Source organism: Pinus tabuliformis, chromosome 7 (genome assembly GCF_031772625.1).
Source record: "Pinus tabuliformis cultivar Carrire ecotype Pingquan chromosome 7, CPIR1, whole genome shotgun sequence".
NCBI lineage: Eukaryota > Viridiplantae > Streptophyta > Pinopsida > Pinales > Pinaceae > Pinus > Pinus tabuliformis.
This window is the reverse complement of record NC_142293.1, coordinates 1,448,112,799-1,448,139,016: the sequence shown is the minus strand read 5'-3', so window position 1 is coordinate 1,448,139,016 and position 26,218 is coordinate 1,448,112,799. Positions and strand designations below refer to the sequence as shown.

The 26,218-nt window shown below is 35.9% G+C and overlaps 1 long non-coding RNA gene across 1 annotated transcript in view; it reads right to left on the bottom strand.

Moving 5' to 3' along the window:
* Positions 1-2,026: 2,026 nt before the first annotated feature.
* Positions 2,027-26,218, bottom strand: part of LOC149253151 (uncharacterized) — a 38,733-nt gene continuing 14,541 nt past the window's right edge. Inside the window, exons 2-3 of the long non-coding RNA XR_016266129.1 lie at positions 2,239-2,336; positions 2,027-2,103 (exon numbers count right to left, since the gene is read on the bottom strand). This is a non-coding gene — a long non-coding RNA (uncharacterized LOC149253151). The remainder of the gene's footprint in view (positions 2,104-2,238; positions 2,337-26,218) is intronic.

Here is a 26,218-nt window from a genome sequence, read left to right as displayed (position 1 = left end):
GTCTGTTACTTAATTCTGCATCATCCAGAATCCACTTGACCATATCTGTGTATGGTAGAATCTTAGGCCTTGCCGCTATTCTGTGAAGGAATGAACATGCTAGGTCTTCTAGGGTCGCTTCAGAGGAGCGTGGTGTGCCTGCAACGGCAGTCACTTTCATTATTCTTGGTTTCTCCTCGTCTAATAGCCTGTACATGCCTTCCCATGTGGAGATTCCTGCATCTCGGTTGCAAGCTGTATCTGTGTATAGGGGCGGCATCTCCTTGGTCTTCTCTCTTGCTTCGGAGCTCTGAGCCTTGTTCTTCTTTCCCATTTTTACTTTGTGTTTCTTTCTGAGTCGTCTTTGTACTTTGCTCCTGCAGATTACAAGTGAAATGGAATGTCCGATCAGAAAGGTGATGGGAGAGTTTTAAATGCAAGAGATAAATCAATTACACCACCTTACGTGAAGCAAATATCCAACAAGGCATGCGTCTTTAATCCTCTTAATGACTGACAACCAATCTACTTACTAACATTAAAAGTGCATGATTTCAGGTCAGGTAATGGTAAGTGGCTTTTCATTTGAAAGGCGCGCCCGAAGGATCCGTACTAAGGTGATTTTATGATTTGCTGACGTACCCTTGCATATCACACGATCGCAATATCGCAGATCGCAAAACCTAGTGCTTGCCAAATCTCGTCTGGCTTGTTTATGCGATATGCGATCTAGCGATCGCAATATTGCAGGTCGACGAAGTTCTTGGCTTTTCGTTATGGACATAAGTATGGTGCGATGCGATGTAGTTATTAATCATGAGGGTGGCGCGTATTTTGATTTTTAGAAGAGTAACGGAGATTTTTTCCCATCCTTTTGTATATGCAACTTAAAATACCTATCGTCTTCCATAGAAAAATATCTAAGATGTCTTTTCTAAATTATGATTTGTAACTAAAAGAAAGTCTAGCTTTTCCTTACAAATTTTATCTAAGGGTCCCCATTCATTCGGTATCATGATCTGATACTAAATGAAAAAGGGGGGGGGTTGTTGTTGGTCATAACAGTAAGTACGTTGGAAATCTTCCAGATGTGTTATGAATGCATGTGGCAAACCAACGTTCCATTCTACACATGTATCACTACAACACTCTGTCTGCAAGACCATTTAGCCTAAAATGAGGATTCAAGCAATTAGTAATTAGAAAACCAGCGGGGTAAGTACTGAATACATCAGATAGTTTGATATAATGAGGCCGATATAAAATATAAACTATTGGTATTTAAAACAAGGTATTTTTTGGAAAAGTGAATTTCAACCTTTGTTAGTGCATCATGATGATTGATCGTTAAAAATATTCAAAAACAAACGCTAACACAATAAGTAGTCAGAGTCATGAGGCTAAATATTATGCAATTGATCGGTGCAAATAAGGCTTTCTCCATGCATAGCTATAGCAGCTGCCCATGCGTTCATGCTTGAGCCATTGTATAATAATCAAAAGCCATTGATATTGCACCATGAGTATCATATCCTGCTATGCTTGAAAATAGAAGAGAAGTATTTATAGCATATAGGATATCCACTTATTGCATTAGTGGATAGGAGGACCAGATGCTTAAAACTAGACTATTGAATTTCAGAATTTTAGAGAAAGACTCGTAAAAATTATGGGTAAAAATGGGATAAAGATAGAACAATTTCATTTACAGGGAAAAACTAAACTAGAAAGTTTTCAGAGCACTGTTGGAGATCAAAATCATCTGCAAGTAAGTCGGGAATACCAATGAGAAAGTACCTAGTTCATGATTAAATGCAACTTTCAAATATTAAAGAAAATGAGGAAATAAGAATTGAGTTTAGACAAGAAAATAGGAAAATTGTCCTTAATCCATTTCATTAAGCATAATGATAATGAGCAGAAATTATGCAACATTACGATAATAAAAAAATAATGTACAATTCACATATTTAGCCTCTTTAGCCATTCACCAGATGCCTGTAACCTCTAAACATAATCCATTCATTCACCAGGAAAGAGACTCTCACCTTTTTACAGAAGCCTTGAAACAGTCACCATAGGCCCTTACCCTTCTGGCAGAAGCCTTGAAGCCCAGGAAGGTGCCTTCATCAACAGAATCAACAAGGAAGCCCAACTGAGCCGAAGGACCAGCATAACACACTTCTTGGTAAATGTGCAGAAATTGCAAGTTAAATAGTTCTATTATTATAAGACCATAATATAAAAAAACAGATTCACATGATGTTTGCATTTGTTGGATGTGTAAGTGAAGGCCGCAAATGGAATTGAGCATGCTGTTGGATTCCAATAATTTCCATTTCACTGGTTTTTGTGATCTGCGTAACAAAGAATTAGTTAAAAAAAATCATAACATTATTAATTACTTGAATAGAGCACATCTTCGAAAGAAAATATGTTAAGTCATATGTTAATGTACTTTTCATTTGTCAGCCAACATGTAATAGTTCACTATCTTCATTCAGTATAAAAATATGTTAAGTCATATGTTAATGTACCTTTCATTTGTGAGCCAACATGTAATAGTTCGCTATCTTCATTCAGTATAAAAATATGTTAAGTCATATGTTAATGTACCTTTCATTTGTGAGCCAACATGTAATAGTTCCCTATCTTCATTCAGTATAAACCTGCTGTGAATTTTAAGATCACATAACATGTACACATTGGTAGCTTTCTATTGCAGATATGCTTCATACGACATGGGTTTTAAACGAGGAATTATATCATGTAGTAAATGCTCCCTAATAGTGCAATGCACAATGTTATTTGTGATAGATTCTATTATAGCATTTATAGAATGTTTGTATGCGAAAGAGAAATTATTATTGCATTTTGAACAATAAAATATTCCATTGTTGATTAGTATGGATGAACAGTAGCAGAGTTACAAATAACACAAATAGGTTCAAATGGAGAAGAAAGAAATAGGGAAGGCCAAGCCAAGAAATCTATTTCCATGCCCATGAATGCATCGATACGTAAGGGATCGGGGATCGGATCAGATAAATCAATAGAAAATAGGTACATCGATATATTTTAAGGAATTAGTTTTCTATGCAGATAGTGCCTATGACACTCCTTTCCTGGTGCCGCCACCCTCCGCCTAGAAAGGAGCTTAGCGGATCGAGAGTCAACCCTTTTACCTTCGATCTGTTTATAAAATAATCAAATGTCAATGTACACAACTACATATGAAATACAAAGTTAGCAAAAACATCATTATTGTTATACTTAGAGCATAAGATGTAGTTAGTTTTGGGAGATTCTTTACTGCATCCGTGTTAAGTTCTATGAAAGTTGACTTGTTGTTCATAATATTTTTTCTTTGACATCTATCTTTTTTGTTATATTCTTGAAAAGAATCAATGAGAACTCTCCTTTCTGCAATTGTTGTTTCATTGAAATAAAGTATTTTAAAATATTTTAAATTGTTTTTAAAACATTTTAAATTGTTTTTAATAAATTTTAAAATGATTTAAAATTTTTCTTAAAGCAAATTAAATTATTTTTAAGGTATTTTAAAATGTTTTCAAAGCATTTTAAATTGTTTTTAAAGCATTTTAAATTGTTTTTAAAACATTTTAAATTATTTCAAATTGTTTTTAAAACATTTTAAATCATTTCAAATTGTTTTTAAAACACTTTAAACAATTTTTTAAGCATTTTAAATTGGTTTGAAAGCATTTTAAATTATTTTTAGAGCATTTTAAAAACATTTTAAACTACTTTAAAGCTTTTAAAATTGTTTTAAAACCATTTTAAATTATTTTTAAACCATTTTAAGATGTTTTAAAAGCATTTTAAAGTCTTTTAAATTGTTATTAAAGTTGTTCATATGTGTCGAACAATTGCAACTGTAAGACACAAATTACAATAGTTATATAGTGAATTAATGCATATTATCTATTAAAAATTAAGAATAAATGATACGCAAATATATACTATTGTGTTTTCATTATCAGAATCTCCATCTTTGATATGGAGTATGCTTCTAGAAAGTGTAACAATTGCACTGATTGTACCAATTGGGTAAATTTCGTTTTTGTCTGCAAAATGCTTAATTGTTGTCTCTGGAATGAAACAATATTTTTTGCAAACTGTAGGCACAATTCCTATGATGCTTGATTCATTGAGGGAAATTATTTAATCACAGTCACCACGACCATAAACAATTTTAGGTAGTGTTCTGAAATTTGTAATTGATGCTTAATTGTTGTATCTGGAATGAAACAATATTCTTTGCAAACTTCAGGCACAATTTCTATGATGCTTGATTCATTGAGGGAAATTATTTGATCACAGTCACCATGATCATAAAAAAATCTAGGCAGTATTCTGAAATTTGTAATTGATATACTACTCCCTTGTAAAAAAAAATTGTTCATGTCGCTCCATTATGTGTGCAGGTATAGTTAATGTTATAGTCATCATTCCTTTATCATCTGTCAAATCAACACGTAATATTTGACATTCTTTATTTTCTTTGTCATTCTATAAACAACCATTATGTCTCTGACAAATAATTGTCCAATTCTGCAACTGTTCAAGTCTTCAATTGATACTTTAACTGGAGGTACCTGTTTTTGCCTGTGTAAATTGTTTACTTAGATAATTATATAAACATTTCTATCATGCTAAGTTTTTTCTATAAACTGTAGAAGTATAAATAAATAAATTACAATGCCGCATTGCATATGCATACCTTTTTAAGGCATCATTTCGTAAAATGACTGATTCATACCTTTTTAATGCATCATTTCGTAAAATGACTGATTCGCCTTTTGTTGTTTCTATTTCACTTGCACTAAAAATAATAATTTCATATTTCAATATGATTTGGATATTATTGCATGTATTTTGCATAAGCAATGAATGAATAGTTTATAATAACTAACTTATACATATATTGTTATTGTTGTTGTTGTGTTGTTTGGGGGGACTGGCTACTAGTGCTTTGCTCACTTCCCCAACATTTTCTATTTTATAGACATTTAGTTATACATATGTATATTAGTTGATTGTAAAAAGAAAATGCATATATACTGAGCATTAATATTGTAAATACAAATGAGAATATTTGTGTCGCTGTTATAAACATACCTTTTTAGAACTTTTGGTTGGATTGCATCGTTTCTTTGACTTATGCTTTCTATTTCACCAGTTTCTTTGACTTATGCTTTCTATTTCTCCAATAGTTTCTATCCTGTTGTTCTATCCTATTGTAATTATAGAACAATAACATATTTTTAGTTTGATTTTCCAAACATGAAAATATGTCATGTTTACAAATTATTTGTCAAATTGCATTCTATACAAAATCTTTTAACTGCATGAAAGTAAGTAATCTGTGACAAGAAAAATTGAAGTAAAAGAAATGATGGAGATGATTATGGGCATACTCTTAGGTAGCTTCTTGTTCAACTTATTCTTTGGTGTGGCCAATTAGTTTTTCTTGTTCTTGACTTGTTTGTGAAGAAATTTCAACCCCCACTCTCGTTATCAGTTTTCCTTATCACTCCATGCATTTAGTTTTAAATCCAAGCATGATAAAAATTCTAAAATCTAGAAATGACAATAATTTTCTAAAAACAAAAATTTAAAAATTTCACAACTGCTAAAATTGCAGAAACAAAACATAGCAAAATTATGATAGCCACACATAGAAAATAACGCAGAGATTTTTGGTCAATGTGACCCTGGAAAAACCTCCTACAACTCTCGGGGAAAACTAGTTTGAGAGCTCTTCTTTATTTCTGAAAATGCTTTTACAGAGAAACTGAAATACATAGTAAAAATTCCAGCAACCACAAATTACAACTTATCTCAATTTTCGTGCTTGAGCTCCACCTCGAAAATTGTGCCAAGCAGTGAATAGCCAAAATATAAATTTTACAGCAATAAAAAGCATTAAATAATGTACGACCAACCTCGAAAAATGTGCCCAAAACTCATTGTCCCTCTTCCTCGATTTCTGTGGCTTTCTCCTGCTATACGGTTTTTTCCTTGGGATGCATGCCAATAAATGTTGCTGTTGCTGCTTAGATTTGCTGAAATGTCTTCTTGCTCCTCTCTTTCACTTCCTCACTGCTCATAAATTTTCTCCTTGCTCTCTCTTCTTTCTCTCAAATGCTCATGAAAGAATGAATGATTTTTTCCTCCTCTTCTCTTTTTATTCTCTAAATGACCTTTTGGGTTACCCTAAGATCTAATCATTGAGATTCATTTATATCTAAAGATAAGAATACATGTGCATTTAATTCCCACTTTCTATTTTTTAACTCACCCACTTAAATAAAGACCCACTTAGCCGTCACTTTTTCACTTTATAATTCTTTATTGAGTTTAATAAAGTCACCTTTATATTAGAATGTAACTTACCATTTATAAAGTCACTTTTAAATTAGAATGTAACTTTACCACTTTTAAAGTCACTTTTAAATTAAATTGACTTTACAACTTATAAAGTCATTTTAGGAGAAAAGTACAAATAAATTTGGACACTTTTCCCTAGGCCAAAGATCAAAGCCTTAGGGAACCACTTGTCCTCTGGTACCCAAATAATAATAGTTTGTTCTTTTGCTTTTTCAGCGACTACCCTATTGTTATGGAGTAATAGCATATATTTAGCTGAGCCTTAGGGGACCACTTGTCCTCTGGAACCCAAATAATAATAGTTTGTTCTTTTTCTTTTTTAGCGACTACCCTATTGTTATAGAGTAATAGCATATATTTAGCTGAGTTTCAAAAGCCATATAAAAGGAAAATGAGAACAATAATATAAAAACCATATAAAAGAAAAAGCAAGAAGTATATATTTTCTTCTTTCATGTTCCATGTTATTCTTTTTTCTTTGCCGTTTTTGTTTAATTGAAACGCGTTTTATTGGTAGAACTTGCATTCAAAAGTATATGAAGTAATGTGTGTAAATATACAATAGGATGCATAATATATATAGTCTTATTATTTGGTTTATTATCGATAGGAATATGCTAGTATGCTTTTAGTAAAATAAAAATGGCAAAAACAATTTGTACATATTTCAAAATGTATCAAAATTTGCATTTTGTAAAGTGTTTCATATGTATGTCATAGTTGAAGGACAAGAGATATTGTGTCATGATCAGACCAATATGTATATGAAATTTTGTATTCTATATTAGTTAATTTGACTACACATGGTCAATGAATGATTTATGCATGCTACTATTTTTGTTGATAAGAAAATGGAGATTGTAGTTGTTCATGTAGCTTTCTAGCTCTTTTGTTTTCTGATTGCATTGTAACATATAAATATTTAAGTCTCCCAATATAATTATGATATCCTTTAAATCTATATGGAATAAATATTTTGCAATGAAATTCAAAATATTGTTCAAATTTGCATGTGGTGATGCATATATATTGAGTATTGCAATTTGTGATTTGTGAACTATTATTTTTTCCAACAATGCTTCTACAAGTTGCTCTTCAAAATGGATGTGTTCAAACATAGTTATATGTTTTTTGATCAGTATCATTAGTCCATGCTTAATGCAACTTGAGATGCACTTGAAATTTTTGAAGTACTCATTTTTCATACTATTGAAGTAGCTACAGCGGTGCTCCAAAATTTTTCCTTCGCTTCATTTTGGAGCCTCCCTCCTTGAAATCATTGCAGCTATCCTACATTGATCAGGTACTTGTGTTTATTTGATTTCATTTGTCTTTAACAGCTTGTGAATCAACTCACTTGTCTCATCGGTCAACCACAAGCACACCCAGCACTTGGTTCACATCCAATCAACTGGTTGCTGAGAAAAACTGTGCAAACCTAGAAGATAGTTTGTCTTCTCCTCAAGAATTACATAGAGAAGCCCAACAACTACCCTACACTCAGAAATCGCACAGAGTAGGCTAGCCAACCCTACTCTTGCTCTGGAAATTGTTCAGAGCAAGCCAACCAACACTGCTCTCTGGAAATGTGCAGTTCCAGCCAGCTGGCATTACTCTTGAGAATTGTGCAGAGCATGCCACAGCAGCGGCACTGCCGTCCAGAAATGTGCAAAACTATCCCAACTGCACTACTCTCTAGAAATGCACAAAGCAGCCCAAGCCAGCTACACTGTTCCCCAGAATTGCACAAAACTCACCAGCTGCATGATCTCTGGAAATACGCAGAGTAGCCCATAATCACTGCTCTGAAAAATTGCGCATAGTTGGCCAACCAGCTAGGGCCACTCCATCTAGAAACATCACAGAACTTTTACATCAGTGGTTTTCCGTCGCATGTGTTGGTAGCTTGCCTAATTCCCTCCATAATTGCGCAATACTTGTTTGCATGTCGGGAAGATTTTCCCGAAAAAAACTATAAGTAAAAGGCGAAAAAATATCCCTAGATTTTAGGGATCTATTTTTAAGCAATAGGAGTTACATGCAAAGTCGTTTTTAGAAACTCCCTGCCAAGTGTTGCTTTTTCCTAGATTTGGGGCATGTGTGTCACAAACCCTAATTTCGCCAAATCTACTTAAACAATGCCTCATAAGCTCATTCTTCACATTCGATCTTGGAGCTTTGGCATTCTCGAGGCATCTAGGAACCTTCGGCACAATCAGCACAACTTTTCTGGGTAAGTTTTGTTTTTTATGCCTTTTGTCGCTTTTTCTATCGCTTTTTAGTTTTCAGCTTCTATGAGTGTTGTTTCCTTGTTTTTATTTAAGGACCACTGGTGTTTAAATGTATTTTAGCTTGTAGAAGTAATATTTCAAGTTTTTCATTGCCTTTCCTTAATATCCCATGCATTACACTGTTTCTGCACTTACAGTGGCCGTTTTGGCGATTCGCTTCATGAGCTTCTTATTTTTCCCATTTGATTGATTTTTGCACTTGCTTGAATTGCATGCATGTTTATTTTACTTAGATCTACACCAAATTCATACACACATTTAGTCCTTCATGTTTTCAGGTTTCCATTGGGTAGATCAGGGTTGTCTTGGCCCAAATCTTGTCACTCACAGCATGCTCTACGCATTCCTGGCAATCAAGGCTCTGCCTTGCCTCCAGGAATTGTGGAGAGGCTGCCCACACTGTCTCTCAGCTGTGATATGCACAATCCTAGGAGGAAGTGCCCGGTCTTGGCCACTGGAACTGCGCAATGCGTAGTTCCAGCCAGCAACCCAGCTTGATTGTTCTATGCGTTGCTCAGTTTCAGTGAGTAGTCAGCCTCACTGGACTGCTCATTATGCAGATCCAACCAGCAATCAACCTCACTGGTAGCTGAGACTATGCAATTCATAGTTCCAGCTGATAGTCTCCTAGTTTCCTAAATTAAGTGCTGCGCAATCTTACCCAATAGTCACCAATTTGTTGCCTGAATGTTTCTCGAGTTGTTTGATGTTTTCAGCTAACATTGTCTCACCATGAGTGTCTTCTCTGTCTCCAAGTACCACAAGTTTGTGAGTAGCTTCTCAACAGTAAAGGTATCATGGCCTCCAAGAGAGATGGATCAAAAGACGCAATTGAAAACAATATGAGGGACATGGTTGAACAAGGGTTTATGAGCTTGGTTGTATACACATACACACTTGTTCATTGAGAACGTCATCAAGATCACATGGAAAGACATAAATACTACTTTCTCAAGTAGCTTTGAGGAGAATCTGGAGGATCGACAGGTCTATGTGAACATCCATAAGTCAGGATTATACAATGTTGCATGAAGCTTTCCCATGTTCCCATGCGCAAATGTGATCCACTGGATTGTTTCACGCATTGATCCTGAGACAATGATACTGAATAGTGTTAGTGGAGCAAGGATTGCTTCCTTTGGGATGGAGGATTATCAACAGATATATCATTTTCCATTGCTAGTGAGGAGTATGGATAAACCGTTCTACACTCCCAACAGTAGCACGAACACAAGAGACATATTGAAGCACTGGGTAAAGGATCCAACAAAGTTCAAGACAACATCCAACTAGATATACAAGATGAAGACATTCAAGAAGGCATATCAGTTCTTGGTCATCTTCACACGTCGTTGGTATGGCCAAGGGAGTACAAAGATCTTCCCGCAGAGTTGGGTTGCTATGTTGGATCAGCTGGCAAGTGAAGGAAAGTCGTTCAACTACTCCGACATGTTGGCTCTCTAGTTGAAAGTGCATGTATCCAAATACCTGGAGTCTATCCAAGGATAAAGAAGCAAGATTCTTCATGTTTACCTACCTGCTCGATGCAATATATGCCCGTCAATAGTTTCCTGGCATGGGTTGGGCATGGGTACCTTCAGAGAGTGCTCTGAACATATATTGCAAGTTTCTCTCAGATTGTAGCTATTGAGGAGTCATGGCTATGATATCTGACCATTTCATCGCCCCTCTGTACATGATGGTCTTCTTGATCTTTGAAGAAGATCTGCCCTGCATGTCCCAACCAACAATAGAGGCGTTGTTGAACATTGAAGATCGGTGTGCCTCACCCGAGGGCACTTTCATTAGGGTGTACAACGCGGCGAAAGATGCGCATGTGTTGCTAAAGTTTGCCATAGACAAGTTTGTCATGAACGAGGTTGCATACCACATCTTGACAGGGTTATCAACTGGATATCACAGGAAGAATAAGGCACTATGCCCTACACTTCTTGTGCAAATTGGGTTGTACGCCATGATGAGTTTGAAAGAAGTAGATGTCGAGGTTGTAGACTTCAAGAAGTTTAAGTTCGGCACCATGAAATTTTATTTGAAGACTTCCAAATCTAATAGATTCTAGTGGTGTTTTGTACAGATAAACAATATGAAAAGGCAGCATGATGACGTTGCAACTACATACACCTCCACCTCCTTTGAACCTAAAAAAAGGTAAGTAAACATATTTTATTTCTATTCTTGCAATTTTTTTAACGAAGACATTTCTATTGAATACAACCTATTTTTCTTGCAAATCTAAGAAAAATAGTGTTGTTATTCATGGAGATGTGCTAGTAACATATAGAACAACACTCCTCTGAACTTGAAAAAAAGTAAGTAAACATCTTTTATGTCTATTCTTGCAATTTCTTTAACGGAGAAGTTTCTATTGAATACAACCTATTTCTCTTGCAAATCTAAGAAAAATAGTGTTGTTCTTCATGGAGATGTGCTAGTAACATATAAAACAACACTCATTTGGGGAATTTTGAGGTAAAAAATGGGCCTCCTAAAGAAATTCTAAAATAATAGTAGAAATAATAAAATAATTTTAGATTACATCATCAAATTTTAGAGGGAAAAAAGAAAACTATTTTTTCAACTCTCCTATGAGTTTATTCAAATTTCAAGTAGCAACACTCGTTGGATGCATAATTTGATTCCTCATCCAAAGAGTACCCATGTTGCATAATTTTGATGAACCTTTCTATATGAAAAATGAGAAATACATGAAAAAAGTGATTGTAATCACACTTTTTCAGGTATTTCTCATTTTTCGTGTAGCAGGGTTCATCGAAAATATGCAACATGGGCTCTCCTTGGATGAGGAATCAAATTTTGTCAACGAGTATTCCCTCTGGTAAAACCTTACGAAGATAAGTTGAAAATACAAGTTGAAACAATAGTTTTATTATTTTATTATTTTTTAAACTTTTTACTTTTTTAATCCAAAAATGGTGAATCATCCCAATGGTTGACATCATCATCGCGAATCCTATTGGTTCTTATAAATTTTATTTTTGTTATAAATTTTATTTTTGTTATACATTTTTCTTAGAATGCCCATTTTAGACCTCAAAATTCCCCTAATGTGATCGAGCACACAGAGTGGACTTATTACGTGTCGATTTAGTTGACACCAAAAGAGACATCACAATTACGCTGAACGTGTCACAAAATCTGATTACATGTGTTGAAGCCAAACTTGTTATTGTTTGTATCAAAAAATTTAAAATCTTTGAAAAAAAATTATGATCATGGAAATTGTAGCACCATATTATTTTTACATGATGCGAGCACTTTAGAAACAATACCAACCATTTACAAGAATACAAGTTCCAAAAACAATTTATGATCATGAGGATTGCAATTGCATATTATTTTTACATGATGCAAGCACTTTAGAAACAATATCATCCATTTGCAGATAATACAAGTTCCTTCCAACAACAATCGTACAAGTAACAACTACAGGATCTCCATTTGCAATAGGCACATTCGTTGTACTTGTCACATGCAGAAGAAATAGGTCTTCAATATGCACTAGACAATGAAGACGACCAATCAAAAGAAGACAAAGCAACAATATGTACAAACTCAATCATGCATGCTTTTTCACATTTACTCAAACATATTTTAAGGCAACTACTTTTAACACTAATGCATTTTGCAATTCAGGTTTATTTATTTTCTACATTTCTTTCATTCCCCCTTTCAATACAACAACAAATTTCGAGACAAAAAACACCAATGGTGTTATTCTGCAATGTTGTTAAAGCGAAAAGACCAAGCAAATCATTATGCACATGCAAAGCCACTTTTACAACCATTGACAACTCAAAGAAAGCACTTGCAGATCTAAACAAGCTAATTGCCTCAACAATTAAGGTAATTTCAAGTTCCACCAAATATAAATTATACTAAATTGTTTTATGTTCTCATAGCATTTTATATTGCCATATATAACACTTCAATTACATTGAAACATGAACCAGGTTGAAGAAATGTTGATAATAAAAAACATTCATGCATATCCTTTTGTCACAATTTGTAATAGTTGCAATTTCCAAGTAGATATATTTGGAACAATTTTTGGTGATCAACTCCGTTGTTCTACATGTAAATAGTCAACAACATATCGACACTATCTCCAATTAGGGTGTGCATTATTCAAACAAAAATAAATGTTCAATACGAGTGCATTCTGAAAAACAATTTGTTATTGTAGCTTTGTCCATCCTTGAGAGACTTGACATATGAAAAGTATCTAAAAGGCACAATAAATGTTACCTACAACCTTCGGGACTTCCATGTACAAGGAGGTTTCATACTAAATAATGAAAATGTCAGTTTTCACATAGTATGATGCAACTTGATTGTCATTTTATCCAGATCAACTAAGGCACTTGTCCTTATCTTTTAATTCACGATCGGCTTCTTAATTCATTGTAACTCGTATCGAGATATATGTCAACAATAGTTGCATGGAATTCAATCGTATTGAGATCAACTCAAACACTTGTCCTTATCTTCAAATTCTAGATTGGCTTCTTAAGATATATCAACAATATTTTCATGGAATTCAATTGTATACAGATCAACTCAGGCACTTGTCCTTATCTTCAAATTCTCAATTGGATTCTCAAGTCACTATAACTCGTATCAAGATATATGTCAACAATATTTTTATAGAATTCAATCAACTTATTAGAAAGAGCATTCATATCTACATTGTAAAATTCACTTTGTATGCTTTTATCATGTACTCTTGTAGTAGAGATAAAGAAATCCCAAGAAGACCTTTCCTAAGGAACTCTTTTGGGGGATATTGTTAGTGATGTTGAGCTACTTTGTCCCCCTCGTCAAGGCCATTGGGTCGGTGGAGCTTCATAGAAACCAATGGGAAGATGGCTACTTTGCAGACATTACAAAAATCCTAAGTGGGGTTTGGATGACATAAAGGATAGGGGCAACTTATGCTCTGTGAAATATGGGGATGTTTGAAATAAAAATGAACATTGCTTCATTTCAACTGCTTAGGATGTTAGAGAGAGGAATGCTACCGGATGTTTTCGCCATCGATTTTCAGTTTGGTACACCTCTGTTGGGTATTTTATTTTCATCTTTTGTTGTTCTTTTGTTGTCATCGACGAGATTCCAAGAAATTAAGAATCAAGAATCGAACAATGTCTTGACCCTACAAGGTTCAAGCCCTTAACTTATTAAGGGTTTTGCCAAATGTTTTTAATATTTCCTGAGGTGGTGACTGCACACCCTTGTCGAATTTATTCATTCAACAAGTATTCAGATGCATTCTTTACTTGGATTTCAATTTTCATATGTTTTGTATATATTTCAAGCCCTTAACTTATTGAGGGGTTTGCCAAATGCTTTTAATATTTCCTGAGGTGGTGACTGCACGCCCTTGTCGAATTTATTCATTCGACAAGTATTCAAATGCATTCTTTACTTGGATTTCAATGTTTAGATGTTTTGTATATATTTCAAGCCCTTAACTTCTTGAGGGTTTTGCCAAATGTTTTTAATATTTCTTGAGGTTGTGACTGCACATCCTTATCGAATTTATTCATTCGAAAAGTATTCAAATGCGTTCTTTACTTGGTTTTCAACGTTCAGATGTTCTTTATAGATTTATATATTGATATTAGGATTCCAAACTCTTTTCTTTTATAGTGAGACTAAATTTGAGATTCTAGATATTGTAAAAGATAATTTGAGATTCTAGATGTTCTTTATAGATTTATATATTGATATTAGGATTCCAAACTCTTTTCTTTTATAGTGAGACTAAATTTGAGATTCTAGATATTGTAAAAGTTTCAATCTTGTTATTGCTGCCAATTGTTCTTTAATTGTTTTTTTTCTTTTTAGAAATGTGCAAAGCTACAAATGTGAATTGTTTTTATGGTTTTCAGGCACCATCTATGGAATCTTGTCATTTGATGATAACTACCATTAGCTTTTGGAAATGTTTAAAACTACAAATGTTAATTGTTGCCAATGACTTTCAAGGCACCTTTTGTGGAATATTTGTCATCTTGCCAATGACTTTCAAGGCACCATCTGTGGAATCTTTGTCATCTGGCAATAATTTCTTTTATGTGAAAATTGTTAGGGTCCAGGGGTATTCCAATTCATTCATTTGTTACATTATGTTGGACAACAATGCTTTTTCATGGCCTCTTTTTTTAATGGGCATTTGTCTTCCCTGTGCTCTGACTTGTTTCATCAGGGTATGTTAAGACTGAAAAAATTGATCTTATTTTCCATTATTTACTTATTGTTCTCCTCATGATGCACATTCAAATATAAATTGGATAATTGGCCAACTAAATTGACTTCCTCATGTCCTCTACCTAACTACCCACTATGCCTCTACTTCACTACCCACTCCATTCTTGGTCGTGCCTCTACTTCACTATCCACTCCATTCTTGGCCATGACCATTAGGGCTTTGCCCCATGGATGGGAGCCCTCTCTACCAGAGGACAAAATCCTGCTCATAACCTTTTGCTCATTGATGATTGACCTTATTTGCATTTATCATCTAGATTGTTTTGACCAATTTTTTACTTCTTACCTTGACGTGTCAAGTAGTATATTAGTATCCTCCACTTTTTGATACTGCTTGGAAGCAATTTTAAGTAACTGGCCTTGAGATTTCACCAATTCACAGATTTCACCAATTCACAATGCTCTGCTGCTGCCCTCACCAAATGCCTTAATATTACTACTACCATTTCTTCTCATGTTAAAGTTTTCTTTCTATGCCATTTGCTAAGGAATTTTAATTCACATCTGCAGTCAGCTTATTACTAGGATAATATTCCAGGCTTTGAATTTCAAGGAGGCACAACTTATTACTAGGATAATATTCCGGGCTTTGAATTTCAAGGAGGCATAATGGTGCCTATGTACTAGAACTGTAACTGAAAGGTGAATGGATGTCTAACTAAAAGGAGGAGTCTCAAAAACTAAACACTCCACGACAGGTTATTAATGTGCTGCTGAAAGTAATTAAGCACGCTGACCAAACAAAGGTGGGTGTTTCAAGTGTCCACCCAAGCTTGCTCGTACAATGCTCTGGAATTCATGGGTCTGATTGTCCTGAACTTGAATATGCTCACAATTTTGGGCAAATTCAAGTGCAATTGCCATCGACGTCTCTCTCTATCTATTAGTGACAAGCTCTCAACCTTGAGACCCAAGGAAATTCATGTTTATGCTTGTTAGTTATAGTGACTAATAAGGTTGGTTAGATATGGATACTAACAAGAAAACAATCAATTGTCACGTCATTGTAAATGAAAGTGAAAGGATTTTTTAATGTGATTCAAATCCAAAATATAATCTGAAATTCGTTTATACTAGTTATTAAAGGATGAAAATTCAGCTAAGTTTTGTGGTAGGAATGTGCAGGTCTAAGGACAATCAAGGCTACAAGATTTGAGTGTGCATGAAAAGCACAAGAATGAAGTGGTGGAAAAATGTTCCGAGGCAAAATCATAGCAACACCAGTTTAGAAATGAGAACATGTATTTTAGCACCTTGCAGGATATGGCATTGCAAGACCTTCCTCAAGTAAGAGGAGAATGGACATACATAAAATTAAAAGGGTAATTCCTCCTCAAGGGTGAAAGAAAAGTTACTTCTGCACCAGTAAAGCAGGAAGTATCCAGGACAACCATGGAATTTAGTTAGGACAACCATGGAATTCAGTTGATTAGGGGGTAGCAAAACGAATGTAAAGAGTAGTAGAGTCCACTTGTAGGATGTGGAATGGACAAGAATAAAGTCTTCAGAAGTCATGGCAAGATCAAATTCCTAAGACTTAAACATAATTTCATTATGCTACCACGTGTTAAAAGGTATATTTATTGGAGGATAAACCAGATTCTATAATGATGTTGGAGGGGCTGAAACTTTGAGTCATCATTGACTCCAATGCAGCCAGTGAGTTACTTGATAATCAAATGGTAATGAATTAGTATCAACGATGCCAACCATGCCAAATATAGATTTTGCATTCAATCCAGCTAGTGACTTAGGTGATAATCAAATGGTTCATGAATTAGTATCAACGATGCCAACCATGACAAATATAGATTTTGTATTCATTTTTGGTGCATGCTCCCTTGAAAAGACAATCAGATGTGGAGTTGTCAACCATATTCAGCTGTTGATCAGTTGCACTATTGAATGATGGCTTATGGACATCATCTACAACCTTCCTGCTTTGCCCAAATAAGTTAGATATCTTTTTGGATAAGAAATTGCAATTAACGCAACTATCAAGGGAAGGTATTGAAGTAACGGTGATATCATATACTTCAGAGCACTCAAGTAAAGATATTGGAGGGTATTGGACTAATGGCTATTCATATACTTCAGAGCACTAAAGTTAAGAGTGCTTTATGTTTTTGGTATCCATGATAGCCATTTCCATATCAAATGGGAATGTTGGCTAGGCTTCCATGTGCCTTGCATTGACAACAGGGGATGCACACTTGACTTTGAATTCAATGTTATCACACTCTTGACCTTGTTTCTGGAGACATATCAAGCAATACTAGATGTCATAAATACTAGTCATTTGTTCAAATTCAAAACACCTAAAGCTCACTACCAATGCTACTGGTTGACATCTTATTACAGAGACATTGGAAGAAGAAGCATAGATAGATATTGGACCATTAACAAACACATTTATTAAACTTTTCTGGCTATCAGCAGATTCACCAAATTAAAAAGAGTCTTTGTTGTTTGGTCTTTGAATTCTGGAATCAGAGCTCCCAGGACATGATAAGATCTTATCACCAAGGATGGTTGTATCTATGTGCGTTTACGAAATACAAATTACACGACTTTCAACAGTGAGCCTGGAATTGATTGATCAGGGGATTTGATCAAGGGAAAGAATGTGCCTCTGAAGATAATCCATTCTTGGGAATATAGATACTATGGCTACTGTTTCAGAAGAACTTCCAAACATTTTGATTCAAAGAATTACTCATTAAATAGTAATTACCTAATGGGAATAAATATGTTGTTATTTTGTTAAAAAAGCATTACAGAAGTAAAAAACTATTTTTTGTTAAACACATTGAAAAGATAAATGTTAAGGGAGCCTCTGGAAGTCATGACCGAGATTAGGTCTCTTTGTTAATGAGTTTTTAGAATAAATAGTAGTTACCTAATGGGAATACATATGCTTGTTATTTGTTAGAAAGGCATTGTAAAAGTAGAAAACTATTTTTTGCTAAATATATTGAAAAGATAAAATGTTAGGGGAGCCTCTGGAAGCCATGACCGACATTAGGTGTCTTTGTTAAATAGTTTCTAGAATAAGTTGTTGTTGACATATTTTAAATTGATACTGTGTAGTTTCTTGAGGATTTACTGATGATCAGAGGTTGGTCAGTGAGTTAAGGTAAACCTTAACCTAGTTAAGGGCTTGCAGCTTGCTAGAAGGTTAAGAACGTGACTCTTGCCATTCGGCCAACTAAGTTTAAATGAGCTGAAACTTAAGAATGCCAGTGAGTACTACTGTTTGTATATAGTTAAATCTGACGATTAATGATATAAATCTGACAGTTAGTGATAGGCCTCTCTCTATGATCAAATCTGACAATTAGTGATAGGCCTCTCTCTATGATCATACTAAGAGCACTGGGTATGTTGCATGAGTCAGAATTTACTAAGAGCACTGGGTAGTGTTGCATGAGTCGGGATTTGTAAGTACTTATGTTGATACAACCTTTAGATTGGTGAAACTAACTTTGCAGATTGAAAACTCCACCCCCGTAAGCACAACAAAGACAGTCGAGAATGGAAGAAAGAACCAAACGAAGGAATGAAAGGAAGACAAACGTTAGATACAAATAGAAATGTAAGCAAGCAATAGCCGAGAGAGTGAGAAAGCATCCGAAGTGGAAAAGATAATGCCAAAAATGAATGAAGCAAGTAATGAAGCCTGCGAGACATACCAGTAAAAGGAGTGATTGTTGAAAAACAAAAAGCAGAACTCCATCCATGAAGCAACACGTATTTAATATATATTATTAAATATTAATATATGATGTGATCTGTGTTTATGTGTTTAAATGTGTTAAATCGCCTCAACCAAAGTCACATCCATTCATATGCCCCCTATTTTTCCCTCTTCTGTGTTTCAATCAGCTGAACAAATATCATATGTCTTCATATGACCTACACGTCATCCAACATGCATCAGGGGGGCCATACTACTTATTCATATACTCCTGAACCAACCTATGACATGAAGCTACTCTTTTTTATGACATACACGTCATCCAACATGCATTAGGGGGCCATACTACTTATTGATATACTACTGAACCAACCTATGACATGCAGCTTCTCTCTAAAAAGAGTTTTAGAGCAAAATGGATACATCAAATGATGAATTAATATGAGTTGGGTCTGACAGAAAGGCATAAGCATTAAAGCTAAATTATATGACTTGGCATACCCGGAGTTAACACTCTGAGGGAAGAGTGGGGTTTAATAGTTGGGCACCCATCCGTCATCCGGTATCCGCATAGAAATACTAAGAGGCAGAAGTCCCGATCCCCGAAATGCCTGCTTGTAGCTAGGTCTGACGGAAAGGCATAAGTGTTACAACTAAATTATATGCCCTGGCATACCCAGATTGACAATGAAAGGTAACATTTTCGCTTCCAGCATAATTCAAACACCTTGACCCCCATTCTATGCAGACCTGGATACTGTGGTTGTTGCAGGTGGAGGCATAATTCAAACACCTTGACCCCCATTCTATGCAGACCTGGATACTGTGGTTGTTGCAGGTGGAGACGAAATTCAGGCCATGAAGCTAAGGCCTGCCTACCTGTCCCAATACAATTGCCAGTTTTGGGCCATCTCTCTATAGCAGCTCCTTGCGCCTCTCGAGAACCATTGTAGTTCACTTCCCAGACATCTTATATAACGCTTGGTCATTCCTCCAATCCAAATAAATTTGAGGAGCTCAACCAGAGACTCAACTAGCGGAACAATAATGTTCATTTTAACGAGGCTCCTGTTTTCTGGCTTGCTGGCTTTACGAACAGGGATGGATGGTTTGAACCGAAACTGATTGATTCAACCTTTGATTTATACTCGCCGGCTGGGATAAGAACCGGGGATGGATTCTCGCTTTCTCTGGCTAGATGGATGTGCGTGTAAGTGGCGTTGAAAGAAGGTAAGAACAATTTATTGAGAGCCTAAGGGGTTTGGCCCATACACAGAGTTCCCTTGGAACAAATCCAAGAAAAACTCCCAATTCGCTATTTTCAGTGATATAAACCTTACCCTCATACCTCAAGAGTGTCCCTCGAGTCCTAAACTCCCTCGAGTCCAGGGTTTAGGCTACTGATGGCACTGTCGCTAAGGTAAACACCGCAGAGACATGCAATTACACCACAACAACATGCGCTTACCACCACTTGGCAACATGCACTTACCACCACTTGGCAATCTATGAACCCCCTTAAATCACTTTAGTCTTTCCCATACTAGCAAAGATTCATAGCATCGAATACCTGTAAACTAATGCTGCATTTGTTTGCAGCTGCCAAATACAATTGAAACAACAAAATATTATAGATGGTCATAGCCTCTCCGCCTTGGGAAGAGGCGGAATAACAAATAATGCTCCAAAACAATTCTGATTGCTATAATCCCATGCCGGACGACAGGGACTATCTAGCTTCTCCCGCTTGGGAAGGGGCGGAATAAGAACTAATGCTCCAAAATGATTCTAATCGCTATAGTCCCATGCCGGGCCGGAGGACAGGCACCATATAGCCTCTCCTACTTGGGAAGAGACGGAATAAGAACTATTTCTCCAAAAGTCTCCTGCATCGAAAGAGGGAGAATAAGAACTAATGCTCCAAAACGTTTCTGATCGATATAGTCCCATGCTAAACAGCAGGGACTATCTTTTTTTCAGAAGAAAAAGCTGAATATTACTTCTATTATATGTCAAAAATGCTCCATATACATATGTAAAGGCAATATCCCCGGCATATAGTTCAAAACAGCAAGTGTTTGCAGAATTACATCCATAATAAAATAAGACGATATGAGATCTATCCATAGAACTATTCAAAAACATGGAGAATGTACCTGTATAAGAGTATAGTATTACCTGACCCTATATATGACCTTATTCCAAAATAAAGGAACCAGATGCATACCAGATTTTGTCCTTTTAAATGCTTGGCATAGAAAAAGGCTGAATGGCATATGTAACATGATCTATAGAGATACATAGTTGCCACTTATCATCTAAAGACTGTATGCCCTTCTTAGATAACTTGTCTGCTTGCTCATTTTGTCCCTGCTTTATATGGGTGATAGGGAACCGTGAATGCCTCCATAGTGATTTAATCTTGCCTATCCATCCAGAGAGGTTGTCATTTTTTATATTTTGGTCCCCCTTCACAAGTTCTATGATTATTTTAGAATCCCCATAGATGTTAGTGGGGCCAATGTCCATAAAAGAGCAGAAGATAAGCAGTTCATGAAGGGCCATGGCCTCGGCTTTGTTATTTGATCCTTTGCCACCATTCCAAAACAAGTAGTATTGAAGCTCCCTTGGAAGACAGATGTATACTCCACAAACACATTTTCCTTCTTTTGTGGCTCCATCGAAGTGCGCCTGTGGCATAAGTAGCTGATGAGAATCAGTGGCTGATTTTTGTAGTGACTTTTGTTGAGGGGAGTTTGGAAGAATCAAATAGTAGAAGGGGATTATCTTATCAAATATATGCCCAAAGTCCTCCTTGTTGTTCTAAAATATCTTCTTATTTCCCCATTTCCATATAAACCAGTTTACAATTAAAGGGATGGGATGCCAAACTGTTTTCTGAGAAGCCCACCATTCGTATGCTTCTGTTATGGAGGGATGAGAAACAAGACGAAAACCCAAGTAGAATTCCATCCTATTCCATAAAATCTAAGAGAGTGGGCAACTAATGAAAATATGCATGTTATCTTCAGTATTCGAGAAGCAGATTATGCATATGGGAGGTCCCTGCCATCCTCTTTTCTATAAATTAGTCCAGGTGAGATTTTTGTTCTTATAAACTAGCCATGAAAACAAAATTATTTTTAGAGGACAATCAATCTTCCAAAAGGGGTATGGAAATAGTTCCTGAGCGCATTCTCTACTCTGTTCTATCAAGGAAAAATATATATCTCTGAATAACACATTTGGCTGATCTTTCTTAACCTGCCAAACAAACCTGTCTCTGTCCTCATTTTTTAATATCCCTGTTGAGCCTCAAACCTACACTTCTTTACACATACTCTCAGCCTCCTTTTCCTATTCATTTCCTTCTTTTGCCACTCATTCCCTCCATCAAATTGCTCAAATCATTGTATTTTAGGACTTTTTACATGGTTTGCTAATTATGCTAATGACTGTTGTTGGTTTAGAATTTTGGTTCAAAATGCTGCGTTTCCGCAGCTCACACAGGGTTTCCGTAGTTGATCCTGGTTTCCGCAGCCAACCCCGGATTCTGCAGCTGTTTTATTAAATGATATGTTCCAGGTGTCCTCCGAGAAGAAGAGCCACATGGGCAAGTTCGTGGAACCAAGGACATGGTGTGTGTCCTTCCAGCTCACCCAAACCGGTCATAAAAACCCGTGGTCAACAAGGAGGCAAATACGGTCAACAGAAGTCATTGGCGGTGGCACGGCTCTGCGTGTTCTGCTTTGGAGCACGTGAAGAACAGGTGGCATCTTCCTCAGCCACGAAGACAGTGGGAAACATGAATCCAACAGCAGATTGAATGCCCACAACGACCGTTGCCTAAATCCGAGGACGCAGCAAGATTACGTTTTTTTACACAGCTGCTTGAATAGCTTAGTTTTCGTTAAGTTAGTTTGCTTTCCTCTGTTATAAATAAAGCGTCTTTGAACGCTGGATAGTTAGTCGTTGTTGTAATCGCTTTGTAATTTTGAGCTCCCCACTGTACTTTTACATTTGTTGTCAATACATGAGAAGACTGTTTTACACTTAAGCGTATAACTGCTCCTTGAACCGGCTGAAGTAGGCAGAGGGCCCCTGTTTGCTGAAGCCCTGTATAGTAATCTTTAATTTCCTGCATTTCTCTTTCTTGTTTCATGTATAATAGTTGTACAGATGTCTTTTAATTGTTGCGTTTTTATTTCTTTTCAACATGTATATTAGCTGTACATAAACTTTGAATTCTGCTGATTTACATTTCTGCACTTTTGTTCATGACTGATCAGTGTGTTATGAAGGTTTCTTAGGCAAGCTCATGACAGTTTTCTTTCTTTTCTTTTCATAACTAGTGGCATGTGTGATCTTCTTGTCTAGGCTGCTAACCTTTATTTTTCTGCAGTTTGATTTTCATTAGTATCATTTCTTTAACTTGCACTTTACTTTCTGCTCAGTAGTTATCAATTTGTTCATTTATTGATGGTTCTTTTTCTATAATCAACTAACTTTATTGGATCCAAAATATCACTTAGTGCAGCTTGGTTTATTTTGCTTTAAGACTCACATTACTGACCAGTTCATAATTGTTCTCACATGATTAAGAAAAGGTTAAAATAGTGTGATTTGTCTCACTTAAATTTCACATTGATTAGATTTAAATAAAGAGTTAAAATAGTGTAAAGTAGTGTAAAGTAGTTGTTCTTGCTTTTAATTGAGTTAATATAGATTTCATTTTCATTTTCATCAGCAGTAGAGATACTGGGCCGATGCCATTAGTCCTTTATTTGATTTTAAGCTTTGATTTTATTGCAGTTGTTGTTCAAGCTTTCTTGTAGAATACTTTTCATGTTTTGAGAAATCATTTAGAGATCACCACAATCATCCACATTTCACTTGCTTTATTACTTCCATCACATCACAGTAGGAAAGATACATTCGAAAACAAACTTAAAAAGCTAAAAACGACAAAAGATTAAGAAAACGGTTATCTAAGTACATATAGTACACCTCATTTCATCAGCTTACGAGCCCCAGGTTGACATTTAAAAGTTGCAATTTAGACATCACTAAATTGACCAAACATTTTGGAGCCGTTGCCGGGGAAGTGAAATTAGGTAGCCAAATTCTTAAAAAAAAAAAACAAGAAAATTTCAAGGAAGGAAAATTGATAACCTCTCAAAGTATGCTCTCCTCTTGCACCTAGAGTGATCTGGAGGATCAGAAAAGAGAAAGTTATTGGTTTAATAGTTTCTTGAGTATGCTCTCTTCTTGCACCTAGAGTGATCTGGAAGATCAGAAAGAGAATTATTACCCCGACTTGAAGAAAAATAAAAAAATGACATGCATAGAGCAAGAGATTCTAGGGGAAGGTTTTTAGCTAGAGCCAAGAGTTCGATTTTTACAAGTCCATCTACTTCAAGGAATAGACAAGAGACACCTCCATCATCTCCAACTTACACTCCTAGCCCTAGGATTCCTGGAATTCAAGAGGCAGGAGTCGACTCTCCCATACCTTCCATCGAATCTGAATTAGAAGGAGATCCTTTCCTTTCTTCTACAGAGAGACAAATTGTAATTGAAGAAGTAGAATCATCTGAAGAAGAGGGAGAAATTCCTCCTCATACACCTTTAGTAGAAGAACCAGAAGACTCTGAAGTCTCCAGGGAAACTACCATGACAGAGGAAGGAGCAACTGGATTTGGTAGAGGTAGAGGTAGAGGAGGAGGAGGAAACAATGGAGGAGGTAGAGGTAACATTGGGGGAAATAGGGATGGGGATAACTCATTCGAGTTTCCTATAGTTGATGAGGACTCCCGAGCTACAATGAAAAACATCTCACCATCTGTCCTCCCAAACTTTCATGGGTTTAGGAATGAGGACCCTGAAACATTTCTATTTGAGTTTGAGGTAGTGTGTCGAGCTTATGATTATCTGGATGACTCTCAAAAACTCAAACTGTTTCCTTCAACATTGAAAGGAGCAGCCTTGAAATGGTTCATGGGATTACTCACTCAATCCATTAGGTCTTGGAATGATATGAAACAGGCATTTTTGGATAGGTACCTGGACTACTGTATGCCCACCAATCACAAGGATGAGGTATTCAAAATTATGCAAAAAGAAGATGAAAAATTGGAGGAATTACTTGAAAGATTTCAATATAATATGAAAAGAGCAAAAATGAGTAACTTGGATGAGGAGACCTTGAAAGCCATTTTACTAAAAGCCATTAGAGATGAATGGCTAGATCTTTTGAATATGATGGGAAAAGGAGATGTATCTCAACTTCCACTTTCTGATATAGCAGAATTATGTGTCCATCTCTCAAGGGGGAAATCCAAAACTCAAAAAGGACCTAGAGATCCTTCTCTCATCAGAGCAAATAAATCTGCAACTGGATCGGTAAGTAGGGCTGAGATTGGCAACATGCTTGATGAATTCAAAACTGACATCTTAGGGAGTCTTAGTGAACAATTAGGCACCCTTAAGATTCACAGTAAACAGAAAGCAGAAGCTGAGGCTTTGGCCATCTTTTACCCAAAATGTAGGAAGAAACATGCTCTAAGGGAATGTCCCTTGGATGCAAAAGTTGTAGAAACATGTGTAATTTATTCAGAGAATCATGAGACCAAGGATTGTCCTCAATTCCTGGGCTCAAAGCTGTCTTTCAAGAAGATCCAAATACAGTCGAATCTCTCTGTTTTGTTGCAAGGAGACCTTGGCAGGGGCAACAAAATCAAGGGTTTAGCAACTCTATGAATTTTCAACCCCAACCAAACTGGAATCCTTAGCAACAACCTTGGTCCCAACCTCAAAATCCTTTTCAATCATGGGTACAAGGTATGCAAAATCCTTATGGGAGATTTGCTCAATTCTACCAATATCCTCCATCTTTTCAAAACCAACAAGCTCCACAACTTCCAAATCAAAATCCACAATTATCATTGCCATTTCCACAACAACAACAACCTTCTCAACAGAATCCAAATTCTCAATTCTTGCTTCCATTCCAACAGAAGTCAAATCAACTTCCTTCTCAGCCATTGCCAAACCCTAATAATAAAAACCCTCAAAATGCTTACATGATGGAAGGATAACAATTTCCTACCTATATGATTGTTCCTCTCAATGAAGTACAACTCAGATCAGGTAGAGTCCTAGATAAACCTTCTATAAATGCTCAAAAGCAAAGCATTTTTGAGGAAGAGTCTCTTGAAGCCAATAAGGGTTCTGAAGCATCTCTTCAAAACCCAAACACTCAAAAAGAAAAAGAAAAAGAATTAACCCCCACAACTCCCATAGTTGAGCAACCTGCATCTTTATCCACACCTCCTTTTCCTGAAAGATTACAAATTGACAAAGGAGTGGAAAAACAAATTTGGTTGCCTGACTATAATTTTCTAGATGAATTGAAGAATGTCTGTATCAAGATTCCCTTGTTACAAGCCATTAAAGAGATTCCTATTCTAGCAAAAACAATAAAGGAGTTGAGTTTTAAAAGACCAGGAAGGAAACCAAGAGATAC